This window comes from Carassius auratus, chromosome 22 (genome assembly GCF_003368295.1).
Source record: "Carassius auratus strain Wakin chromosome 22, ASM336829v1, whole genome shotgun sequence".
NCBI lineage: Eukaryota > Metazoa > Chordata > Actinopteri > Cypriniformes > Cyprinidae > Carassius > Carassius auratus.
The window spans coordinates 18,437,846-18,448,799 of record NC_039264.1 but is presented as its reverse complement, the minus strand read 5'-3'; the positions used below and the strand labels follow the sequence as shown (position 1 = coordinate 18,448,799).

At 37.3% G+C, this 10,954-nt stretch overlaps 1 protein-coding gene across 1 annotated transcript in view; it reads left to right on the top strand.

Moving 5' to 3' along the window:
• Positions 1 to 4,790: 4,790 nt before the first annotated feature.
• Positions 4,791 to 10,954, top strand: part of LOC113039889 (serine/threonine-protein kinase Nek7-like) — a 47,530-nt gene continuing 41,366 nt past the window's right edge. Inside the window, exon 1 of the mRNA XM_026198038.1 lies at positions 4,791 to 5,046. The gene's annotated coding sequence lies outside the window, so the exon portion shown is untranslated. The remainder of the gene's footprint in view (positions 5,047 to 10,954) is intronic.

Sequence of the window (10,954 nt, the reverse complement as noted above, 5' to 3'; positions counted from 1 at the left end):
TGACTTACATGCAGGTCGGGTAAGTAGGTGAAAAAAGGCACATGTAAATACACATTTATACAGATGCACACACCCATCTATCTATCTATCTATCTATCTATCTATCTATCTATCTATCTATAAACATTTAATTATATTTTATATAGCTATAGGCAGATTTGTTTTGTCAGGTTACAGTTAAAAATGTAATAAAACATTCAGTTTTCTTCTACATTCACACATTTTTCAATCACATTTTTCTTCTGAAATAAACCTAGATATATTACGTTTTATCAGATAAAGTTATTTTTGAATGTTATTTATCAAATCATAAATAAACAGTACCTTAAGGTCTTCCTCTTTTTTTGTTTGTGAATGAACACTTTTACAAAAAAAGCTTTGAAAGGTCTTTTTAAACTATGATTGAAATGGAAAAGTTGCTTTGCCTTGTTTGCTCTTTTATTAAGTATTTGACCTTCTAATAGGCTCTTTTGCTGTTATGTTTAAAAATTTTTATGTTTAACTGTACTGTACTGTACATGTGCAGACAAACTGCCCAAAATGTCATAATTCTGAAATCTAATATACACAATATATATATATATAGTTTTACACAACTTGTAGTCAATGCTGGAATAATGCATTTTGAATACAATTAAATAATGCATGATGAAATTGTAAGATTGAGATTTATATGAAAAGCTTATCTTGTATATTTCACATTTTGTATGCATACGTGACCATTCATGAAAACACAGATAACACAATTCCACAACTGCAGACACACAAGCAAACAGAAGCAGGATAAAAGGACATGCGTGTAACAGTGGGTGTGTTTACATACATAGACGTAGAGGTGAAGACTTGATTTGAATAACTTTTTTTTTTTTATCGACAGCTGCATTAATAAATCAAATCAAGCTGGCTGTTTCTTTTTCTACTACAGCGCGACCCTATCGTGCACTGCCAAAAAAAGTTCATTGTCTATGGGTAAAGACAAACAAGACCCGAAAAAAGACACGAGGAAGCTCATCTACATTCTAGAAAAATACCAAATCAAACAAGGATTTTGGCAAAACAAATATCTAAAAAAATTTTTTTTTAATAAATTCTACTTTCATTACTTTTCACTCTACTTTTAGAAGAATCGCCACAATCTGATTATTACACAGATTTCAAGACAACAGACTGGTGTTGAACCAGAGAGAGCTGCGTCTTATCCATCTATCTAATTATTCCCTCAGAAACCAGAAATTTGAAGATACTAAAGACAGTCCCTATCTGTCATGAAGCAGCATTGATCTCATTGAGAGCAAAATGTGGGTGTTGAGGGAGCCCAATATAACTCATGCCATTAAATTCCAGCTTGCCGTTATTCGCCAACAGAATTGACAGATTTTGCGCAGACGTTTCTTTTAATCTTCAACGCTTGTTCAAGAAGGGGGGAAAACACACAGTGTGTGCTTTACCTTTCTTATATGGTATTTGTGAGGAGGTTAGCAGAACTGCTATTGAAGTGTCAAGACATAAAAAAAAGAAACGAAGGAAAAGCAACGCACAGCACTTGTTGATTATCAACTGTCAAAATACAGGAGAAAACATTGTTACTTTCCTTATACGGAAAACAGAAAATACTCCTCTCAAATGCTCTGATTGAATGTAATACTACTGTATAGAGTCTATTTCGGCAATTGGACTGCTGACAATACACAATATCGTTTATATGGATAAAATCAAGATAGCCGATCTTTTGAAATTAATTTGACACTTACCAAGTTTACACACTCTTTAGATATGCTGATATGATTCAAGTTTTGTGACTAAATACAAAGTGTCTTTATGTTGTCTAGCATGCTTCACTTACAATCTTTGAACTCGCAGACACAGGTACAGGCGTATCAAAATATAAAATCAAGGCAATTCGGTGGATAAATAAGGGTGAACGCACAGTTGCGCACAGTTAAGGAAATCACAATTGAAGAGAAATTGTGAGAATTGTGAGATTTATGCTGTTTGTTCATAAGTTTTCCTGATGAGATGAGAATATTAGGCATTAATGACTATAGGGAAAACTGCAGGTGACATTTATAAAATAAAACAAATAATAAATGATTTTTTTATATATACAGTACGCATATATAAACACACTATATGGATGAAAGTATTGGGAAACCTGGTCCCAATACTACACCAACAGGGACTTTAATGATTGCATTAAAAATACATAGACATTAATATGGAGTTGGTCCCCCTTTGCAGCTATAATAGCGTCTACTCTTCTGGGAAGGCTTTCCACAAAAATTCTGTGCGAATATTTGGCCATTATTTGAGTAGAGCATTTGTGAGGTCAGGCACTGATGCTGGACGACAAGCCCTGGCCCTGGAATCTCCACTGCAGTTCATCCCAAACATGTTTAGTGGGGTTAAGGTCAGGGTCTCTGTGTGGGCCAGTCAAGCTCTCATCCAACTCACCCAACCATGTCTTTATAGACCTCGCTTTCATGCTGGAATAGAAAAGGGCCATCCTCGAACTGTTCCCACAAGGTTGGAAGCATAGCAGTGTCCAAAATATCTCTGAATGCTGAAGCATAAAAGGGAGACTATGTGAGAAAATCACGTTTTGTTTACAGCAAAGGAAATCCAGTCTCCTCTGGGCTTTTACCAAAATCTTTCTTTTGTACTTCTAATTCGTGACCATTGTTTTGTTTTGCTGTCTCCTCTGTGCTTCTGATCACTTCTCAACAGAGCTTATGCTACGTCTACATCCTACGTCATCCGCTGGAACACCACTGAGCCTACAACAGTTAGCAGAAACTAGAGATTATGGTTTATGAAATTTTAAATATGGATATTTTTCTTACTCAAATGCAATACTTCGCTTCCAGAGGCTTTATTATCCCCCTGGAGCTATGTGGAGCACTTTTTATAATGGATGGATGCACTTTTTTGTTCTTCAGAATCTCAACACCCATTCACTGCCATTATAAAGCTTGGAAGAGCCACAACAAATTTGTTTTAGATTAACTCTGATTGTATTCATCGGACAGAAGAAAGACATGGATTGAGGGCGAGTAAATCTTGGAGTAATTTTCATTTTTGGGTGAATTATCCCTTTAAGATTTCCTTTCACTGATAATAAGGGGCCTAGACTAATCCCTGAAAAACAACTCAAGTCAGGCATGTTCTCCAGGCATCCGCCAAACCCAGACTTACCCATCAGACATAATCAACAAGATGCCACAGAACACATATCCACTGCTCCAGAGTCCAGTGGTGGTGTGCTCTACACCACTCCATCCAACGCTCCACAAGACAAAAATACTAAGCAAGGAAATCTTTTTTTTTTTTGTGGTTGCAGCTTGCATGCAGCAGCTTGACCATGGAATATTGACTATACATACTCTTACGAATCTCCCACTGCTCTGATATGAATACAGGTGAAAGATCATATCTATTCAGTTGTACAGTATCTAATCAGTAGAGAGTTTGCAACTTTCATGCACCATGCAACTTCTTTTTCCTGAGTTGCTGCTGTTTCTAAAAGCTTCCACTTTCCAATAATTCCACTTGCAATTGACTTGAATGTCTCACAGGGATGAAATTTCACAAATGAATTTATTGCAAGGGTGGCATCACAGTACCGCACCTGAATTCTCTGAGCATGAAACATTGCAGATTCTTGTTGAAGTTGTGGCTCTGGATGTGCATCACTGTATATACTTTGACAGCAGAGGGACGGCAAATCTAAGCAATGTGCTGCTAAAAGTGCTCTTTAGATGTTATTTACCTTACTTACCTTTACAGTAAGTCCATGTTCCCACAATCTAGGGTTTTTTTTATTTATCGTTTGCTGTATGAAACTTCTCCTTCAGCAAGTCTTGTACTCGATGTATGATCATGTTTCTGCGTGGTTAGTATTTAATATGGTTCTAATAAATGTGTCTGTTTAACCTACAAAATATAAACATACATGAAACTTACATTGGAATAGAATAGAATAGAATAGAATAGAATAGAATAGAATAGAATGAAGGGAAACTTGTTGAATAAAATAGACGGGAAGTGAATTGAAAAAAAAAAAAAGATTAAAATAGTAGTGATGTAAAACTTGAATAGAAGTGAGGTAAAACAGCATAGTGTATAATAAAATTGTAAATAAACTTATAGACAATAGACCATAAAAGATTTAAAATGAAACTCAAAGAAATGATGTGAAAAAAGAAGAATTAGTGGAGTGAAACAGAAAATAATGAAACAGAATGCCGCAAAACAAATTACAATAGAGTAAAGTGGCGACTTGAAATTTAACAGAAAGGAAATAAAATGAAACTTGCTAAATGGAATGACACTGAAGTGAAACTTACGTAGAGCTGTCACTGGGGTGGTACCTTTATACCTTATTTACCTCATAAAGGGTGTATATTAGTACCTCAAAGTTACATATTAGTACCTTTAGAAAAGGTACTGCCCAAGAGAGATAGCTTTCATAGAGGACAGAAATAAGGTAAAACTGAGAATATTAAAGGACCTTGAAGTGAAACTTACAAAATAGAACTGAAGTCGAGAGAGCAGAGTTTATATTTCACGAAAGAGAATATATTAGAGTCGAAATCAGGTAATGTGAAACAGAACAGCTTGCAAAATACAGTAGAATACTGGTGAAGTGCAGCAGAACAGAATAAAATAGAACTGAAGTGAACCTCTTTTAGAGAATAGAGCAGAAGAGCATAGAAAACTTGGAGAATAGAACACATTTCTTTGCTCTTTTCTCTGTGAATGTTGAAGTTACTGGCCTGTGTGAAGTTTCCCGCCCCTCTCGAGTGAGCATGCTGGGATCTGTGTGTACTCACACACTCACGCGAACACACACATACACACTCTGTGTAGACGCAAGCGAATAGATCGCCTGTGTGTTTCGGTGTCGCGCAGGAACTCAGCAGGAGCTCGACCTCGACAGACTGAGAGACCACCACCATCATCAATATTATCATCATCAATATCCTCATCATCCTCATCCTCGGCGCGAGCTCCAGTTCAGCGCGCGTGAAGCCCAGCTGGCACTTCCTGGTAAGAGATAAGTTTCATTCCCTCCTGTCAACTTCAAAACAGATCATCGTGCCACTTTTCCGGTCTACTGCCACGCAACAAGGACATTTTGAGTCGACAAGCAACTGTGTGTCCGATAAACAGACTATATTTCATGAGGCTACGACATGAAGGGCTGAGGGAAAGTTGACAGAAGTTTGGGCTAGTTTGAGTTAGCGCGCTAGGCTAATGCTGCTGTCGCGGTAATTCACCCCGAGACAAACATACAAATTATTTGTTTTAACGCTTAAACATATATGCGATTTATTCATTCTGACAGCAACTTACCCTGTTGTAAAAGTAAGTTTGAAGCTGTTTTATAGAGTGTCTGTTGTTGCTTTTAGCAGTGACACGGCACGGTTAGAGCATAGTGGCTAAGCTAACGTCTGTCAGTGTGACACATGCACCAGAAATGTGAGGAGAGATTCACTCGAAGTTACTCTGACACTGGCCTTAATAACCTTAAGCACACATGACAAAAAGTATTTAATCCTGGTTCTCTCTACAAATGTCACAGATGTGCCGTTTATTTGAGAGCGTGTGAGGCATTTCTTACTTTGGCCACACTTTCCAGCTGTTTCCAGCTTGTTTGTTGGTACTTGTTTGTGATCTAGATGAACAGCACTGTTCGTAATATTAACAATGACATAAGTGAATTTCATTATTACGTCTTTCTGGCACTAAAACGGCAATGACGTTAGAAGTTCAAGAGGATATTGTAAGTTTAATCAATAGTTTACCTTAAAATCCCAGTGAACACTAGCCACTAAACTACAGTGGCTTGTAGTTTAGTGGATTCAGGGTTTGTCAGATTCACACCTGACAATGAATCAGCACAAACTTTGAAACAATAATGGCTGTGGCTTAGCTTAGCACTCCAAAAGTTATCACTTACTCCCTCTCATGTCTTTCCAAAACACATGTTGTGTTTCTGTGGAACACAAATCTCATATTACAATGGGAGACTGAATCATCTTAAGTGTGAAAGTAGATGCGATAAAAGTAAATGGGCTCCAAAGCTGTCAGTCAAAACATTTCTGCCTAATGTTTTTGAGTTCCACTGAAGAAAGGAAGTTATACTGCATGATGCAACTTGAGAGTGTAAATTATGACACAATTCTCAGTTTTGCAAAATATGGAGTGAACAATATAAATGCTTAAAAGCAAAATACCCCAGACTGATGATGGACTGATTCTGTACTGGTGCGTTAATAAAAAGAATTGGCATGCGATTTAAGTACACTGAAATGTGAAATGTTTACATAACTGTGTACGGCAACTGTGACAAGATGATTGACAGGCCAGTTTGCCTTGACTGGATGCGACAGTGGCATCCATTAAATACACAATTATAACGTGGTAGTATTTAGCAACACTTGTTTATTCATCTGGTACACACTCAAATGTTTGAAAAGTAAAGTAGTGTAAGTCAGGCAAATCGGGATGCTGTGTGTTATATCAGCCAGTTATGCCGCGTTTTCTCCTTAATTAACCGAACAATTGTACCAGGAACTTTTTTTCCCCAGGAACTATTTTCCCTCCAGACCTGTTGCTTTCTGCGTTTCCGTCACGCCTAAAGTACCGTGAAGATTAGGCAAATAGTCTGGTGACGTAGGTCCGCGTGTGTTTCTCAATCCAATGTAGGGAAATTTCGGACTTGAATCCTCGGTAGTTCAGACTTTCCGAGTTTGACTTGGGAGTGTGTTCTCCCGCGGACGGGACAACGCAAGTCCAGTAATTCTGCAGTTTGGTTAGTAACAGTAATATTTTTAATATAATCGATATAAATGGTGGTTGAAATCACAATGCCGCGTGAACTCAACCAATCAGCATGTTTAGCGCCCAAGTCCCGCCCCCAGAAGTTCCATACAAAGTCTGTAAAATACTATCTCGCGAGCAGGGACTTTCTGAGGCGCAATTTTATACCCGTAACTTTATTTAGATCCTGGTTCCTGTGGTGGAAACACACCGAATACCGTCCCAGTGTACCTAGTTCCTGAGTAAAGTTCCAGTGGTGAAAACGTGGCTTTAGTAGCTAAATCTGTGTGTTTGGAGATCAGCTTCCACCACAAACCTCAACGTGGGCCGAATCCAATAAATAGAAATGTGAACTCTTTTCCTTTTTTCAGTTTATAGTCTTTGCATAATGTAAATTATTTTATAACATTTTCTAAAATAATCTGAAGTCTATAAAAAATAATTGTGTATTAATTTAACCATTTTTATGTCTGTTTCATTTGAAGAAAAAAAAAAAAATATATATATATATATATATATATGTGTATATATATATATATATATATATATATATATATATATATATAATTTTTTAATATTATTTATTGCATTAAGAAATAAGCCTATTAAATGAATAGATTTTATGTCTCATTGGGCATATTTAAATGTAATTATTTATAATGTATCATATCATCCACTCAAACCTCTAGATATCGTATTGGCCATTACTAAACTTGAATGCTAGATGTTTCACCGTCAAGTATAAATATGATCTGGTCTTAATCATTGACAAATATGATGTTGTTTGAATAAATCCATTCATTTTAGATTATTTAGGCCTAGTTGACCTTCATATTTGGCCTTCTATACATTTCCATGATACTGTCTTTATCAGCATGTAGTACTTTAGGCTCTTCTGGCACAATCTAGGTTTTCCTCTTTGCACATTTTTTTTCCTGTCCTTTTTGGCTTCTCTCTTTGCTTGAGATTTCCAGAGGAAATGAACTCTTTCATGGCATAATTACACGATGCATATGCCACTGTAAACACAGTAATAGAGATACTGACAGCCTGCGTTTGTCACAAAATATGCGAAATCCGGAGTAAATATGCGCTGTGATCCAAAAGAGCAACCCCAGTGTCTTCGTACGGCCCGCTATCGGCATTTTTTACGTCCTCGCTGCAAACGACACTTAATATTTCACACAGGATGACACGGAGAGAAGGCAAGAGGCCGTTTGTTTTGAAAGCCTGTCTCTCTTAATACGCAATACCCCGAGTGTTGCAAATAGCCGGGCATGCCAGCCTGGCATACTAACACTCATCAGCTTTCCGCCGAGTTTCTTCGGCCCAAGGGCTGTCGAGGTCTGTGGCTGGAGTGAGACGTAACACCCCCTCGTTCCGGGATCTCGCGCGACAGGACCCTGCTCTCTGCACTCAATCAGTCGGGGAAACAAACAGCCGGCTCGAGAGCTTTTTTTTTTTTTTTTCAGAAGTCATGCCAAGTTGGAACTCGAAAACCTTTGGCGGTGCCTTTGCAGGGCAGTGAAAAAAAAAAAAAAAAAACTTTACACGTGTCTGAAGCCAAGCCTGGAAGCTCGCGGGGTGTTTGAACTGCTCTGGAAGGTTTCGAGAAGTGGGCCGGTTCCCGGGCCCCGCCGCGAGCAGGCATTGGTGGGGGGCCGAGGGGGCGTAAACCGAGGGCGAGTGCCACCATACTGTGAAGGCCGGGCGACTGGCCAGCATCGTTGACAGTTTAACAGTGAATACTTTACAGCACAGCATACTGCACGCTGTAAACAGGGGTGAGCTACATAAAGGCTGTTTATCGTACTTGGGAAGCCTTAAAAAAAACAGCATCTTTAAGCCTCGTATTAGAATAAAGCAGATGGCTTGGGCCAGTGCGGCTCGGGAAAAAGCTGGAGATGAAAGCTGGCCAGTTTCTTTGAACAAGGAGTCTGTCACGTTACTATCTCCAGGTCTCCGGGTCAAACCGTGCACTGTGCCGTGCTTTTTTTTTTCACGCTGACTTTGGCCAAAAATATCCCTGGGAATCTCATTAATATTGATGTTTTGATGTCGCAAGCATTTTCACTGGTTGTTAACAGGCCAAATGTGTTTTTAATGCACCATTAAGATATTTTATGATCTTTTAAAGGTTTTTGTTTTAAGTGTCATTTGTCTTGACCATTCTTCAACTTTGAGTGCTAAAAGTACAACAGTAGGAACACAAGACAATATCTACTGCTTTTACTAGTTGAATTGGATAGACTTTAAATGACTTGAGTTACTGAAAAAAAAACTCTTATTTTCTAAAAACTAAATAATTAGGCAGAAAGGACTTGTATTTTGGCAAAACTGTTGCACTTTTAAGCAGCCAGTTTGGATATTTGAATTAAGTGCTCTGAAGAAATTCCGCAATTGTTCCGCAGTCATTGCCAGCGTGATCATTATTCAGCTTGTCACGTTGAAACTGGCAGATTTTCTTAAAGTAAATGGATTGCTGTGCTGCCTTGTCCTTTTTAAATTGTTATTTGCTAATAATAAATACAAATTTGACGTTAACTCAAAATCTTGATTTGATATTTCAGTGTAATTCAGGGTATTTTCTTGCTATTTTTCTGTTATAACATAATTTGCTAACATATAAAAGAAATTCTCTCTGCCAATGATGTATAGTATTATTTTGGATTGATTTAATTTAAATTTTTTTTTTTTTTTTGACTATTCATTTAAATAACATGTTCATTAACGTAATTTGATTTAGTATTCTGTCTATGCAGGATGCTCTTTATGTTTTGATTCACTAAAAATAACTTCATTAATTTGTGAATCGAACTACAGTGATTCTGCTGCATATTTTAGTTTCACTAAAATTAACTTTTTCTTTTAAGAGTTTGGGAATCAGACCGTTCAATGATTATTATTATTTTTTGGAAACATTTTTGTTTGAAGAACTCACTTTTAAAACCTAATGAAATATGATTTCTTAGCTACCCTTGGCCACCAACGTTAGTTACAGCAATCTTCAATGGTGAAATCACTGCATGAATTGGGCATAAGGCTTCACATACAGCACAGAGCAAACCAAGCCTTACAATCTTCGTACAAGTACAGTGTTTTATCCAGCACCCTTATCTCGCATGAAAAGGGCAGATCCTTTGCGCCCCATTAAAGATTCACCAAAGACATTCTCTTCAACTTCTGCTCTGTGTTCTGAGGAAGAAGCGCCGGCTGATGGTAGTCTGAGATGGTTTGAGTTTAACAGATGTATTTTCATGAAAGAGGTGAAGGGCAATTGATGAAGAAGCGTAGAATTGGTTCAGAGAAGGGAAGTCCCTAATGGTAGGTGTGGTGGAGAATAGTCCTCTCAGGGTTTTTGTGAGCTCCTCACTGCAGGAATGGCCAACATCAATAAACGGCCCCACTGAGCAGCCCTTATATGACTTCCGTTAAACATCCGTTTCCGTTCTGAGTCACCATGGATGAACCTTTTTTTTGCCACTTTTAATTGCCCCTATTTAATTAGTAATCTTGCCTTTATATATATATATATATATATATATATATATATATATATATATATATATATATATATACACGCACGCACACACATAGAAGAGTTTTTTTTTTTTTTTTTTTTTTGTGCAAAATCAGATAACTCAGTCAAAAATCATGTTTCTTCATTTTGTGTTCCAATTAATCTCAATCAAAATGCAGTTGGGTTATTTTGATTAAATGAAAAAAAAAAATACAGAGTACGAACACAATAAAATAAAAAGAACTTACACCAAAATATTGGTTAACACAATTAAATTTTATTTAGGCTGTATTTAATATTGAATGTAATATTGCAAACACAAATCTTTTTGCATGACCAAGGAGTTGAAATGGTTAATTGGCCTCAATCATTCAAACTTACAGAAAAACACGTTTCTTTCCTCGACTGAATTGTGATGTTGACGAACTGTCAAAGGCTGCAGAAGAAATCGTGTTATGATATGCGTCCGATTATTGCATCATGAATATACCAGAGAAATGAAGCATGATCAACATCTGTTGTTTTGGTTCTGAATGATACAGAGCATAACGGTAATAATGGATCGTGCGTTCAGTGATTGCTGGGATGCCACTGAAATGGTCGTCAAACTTT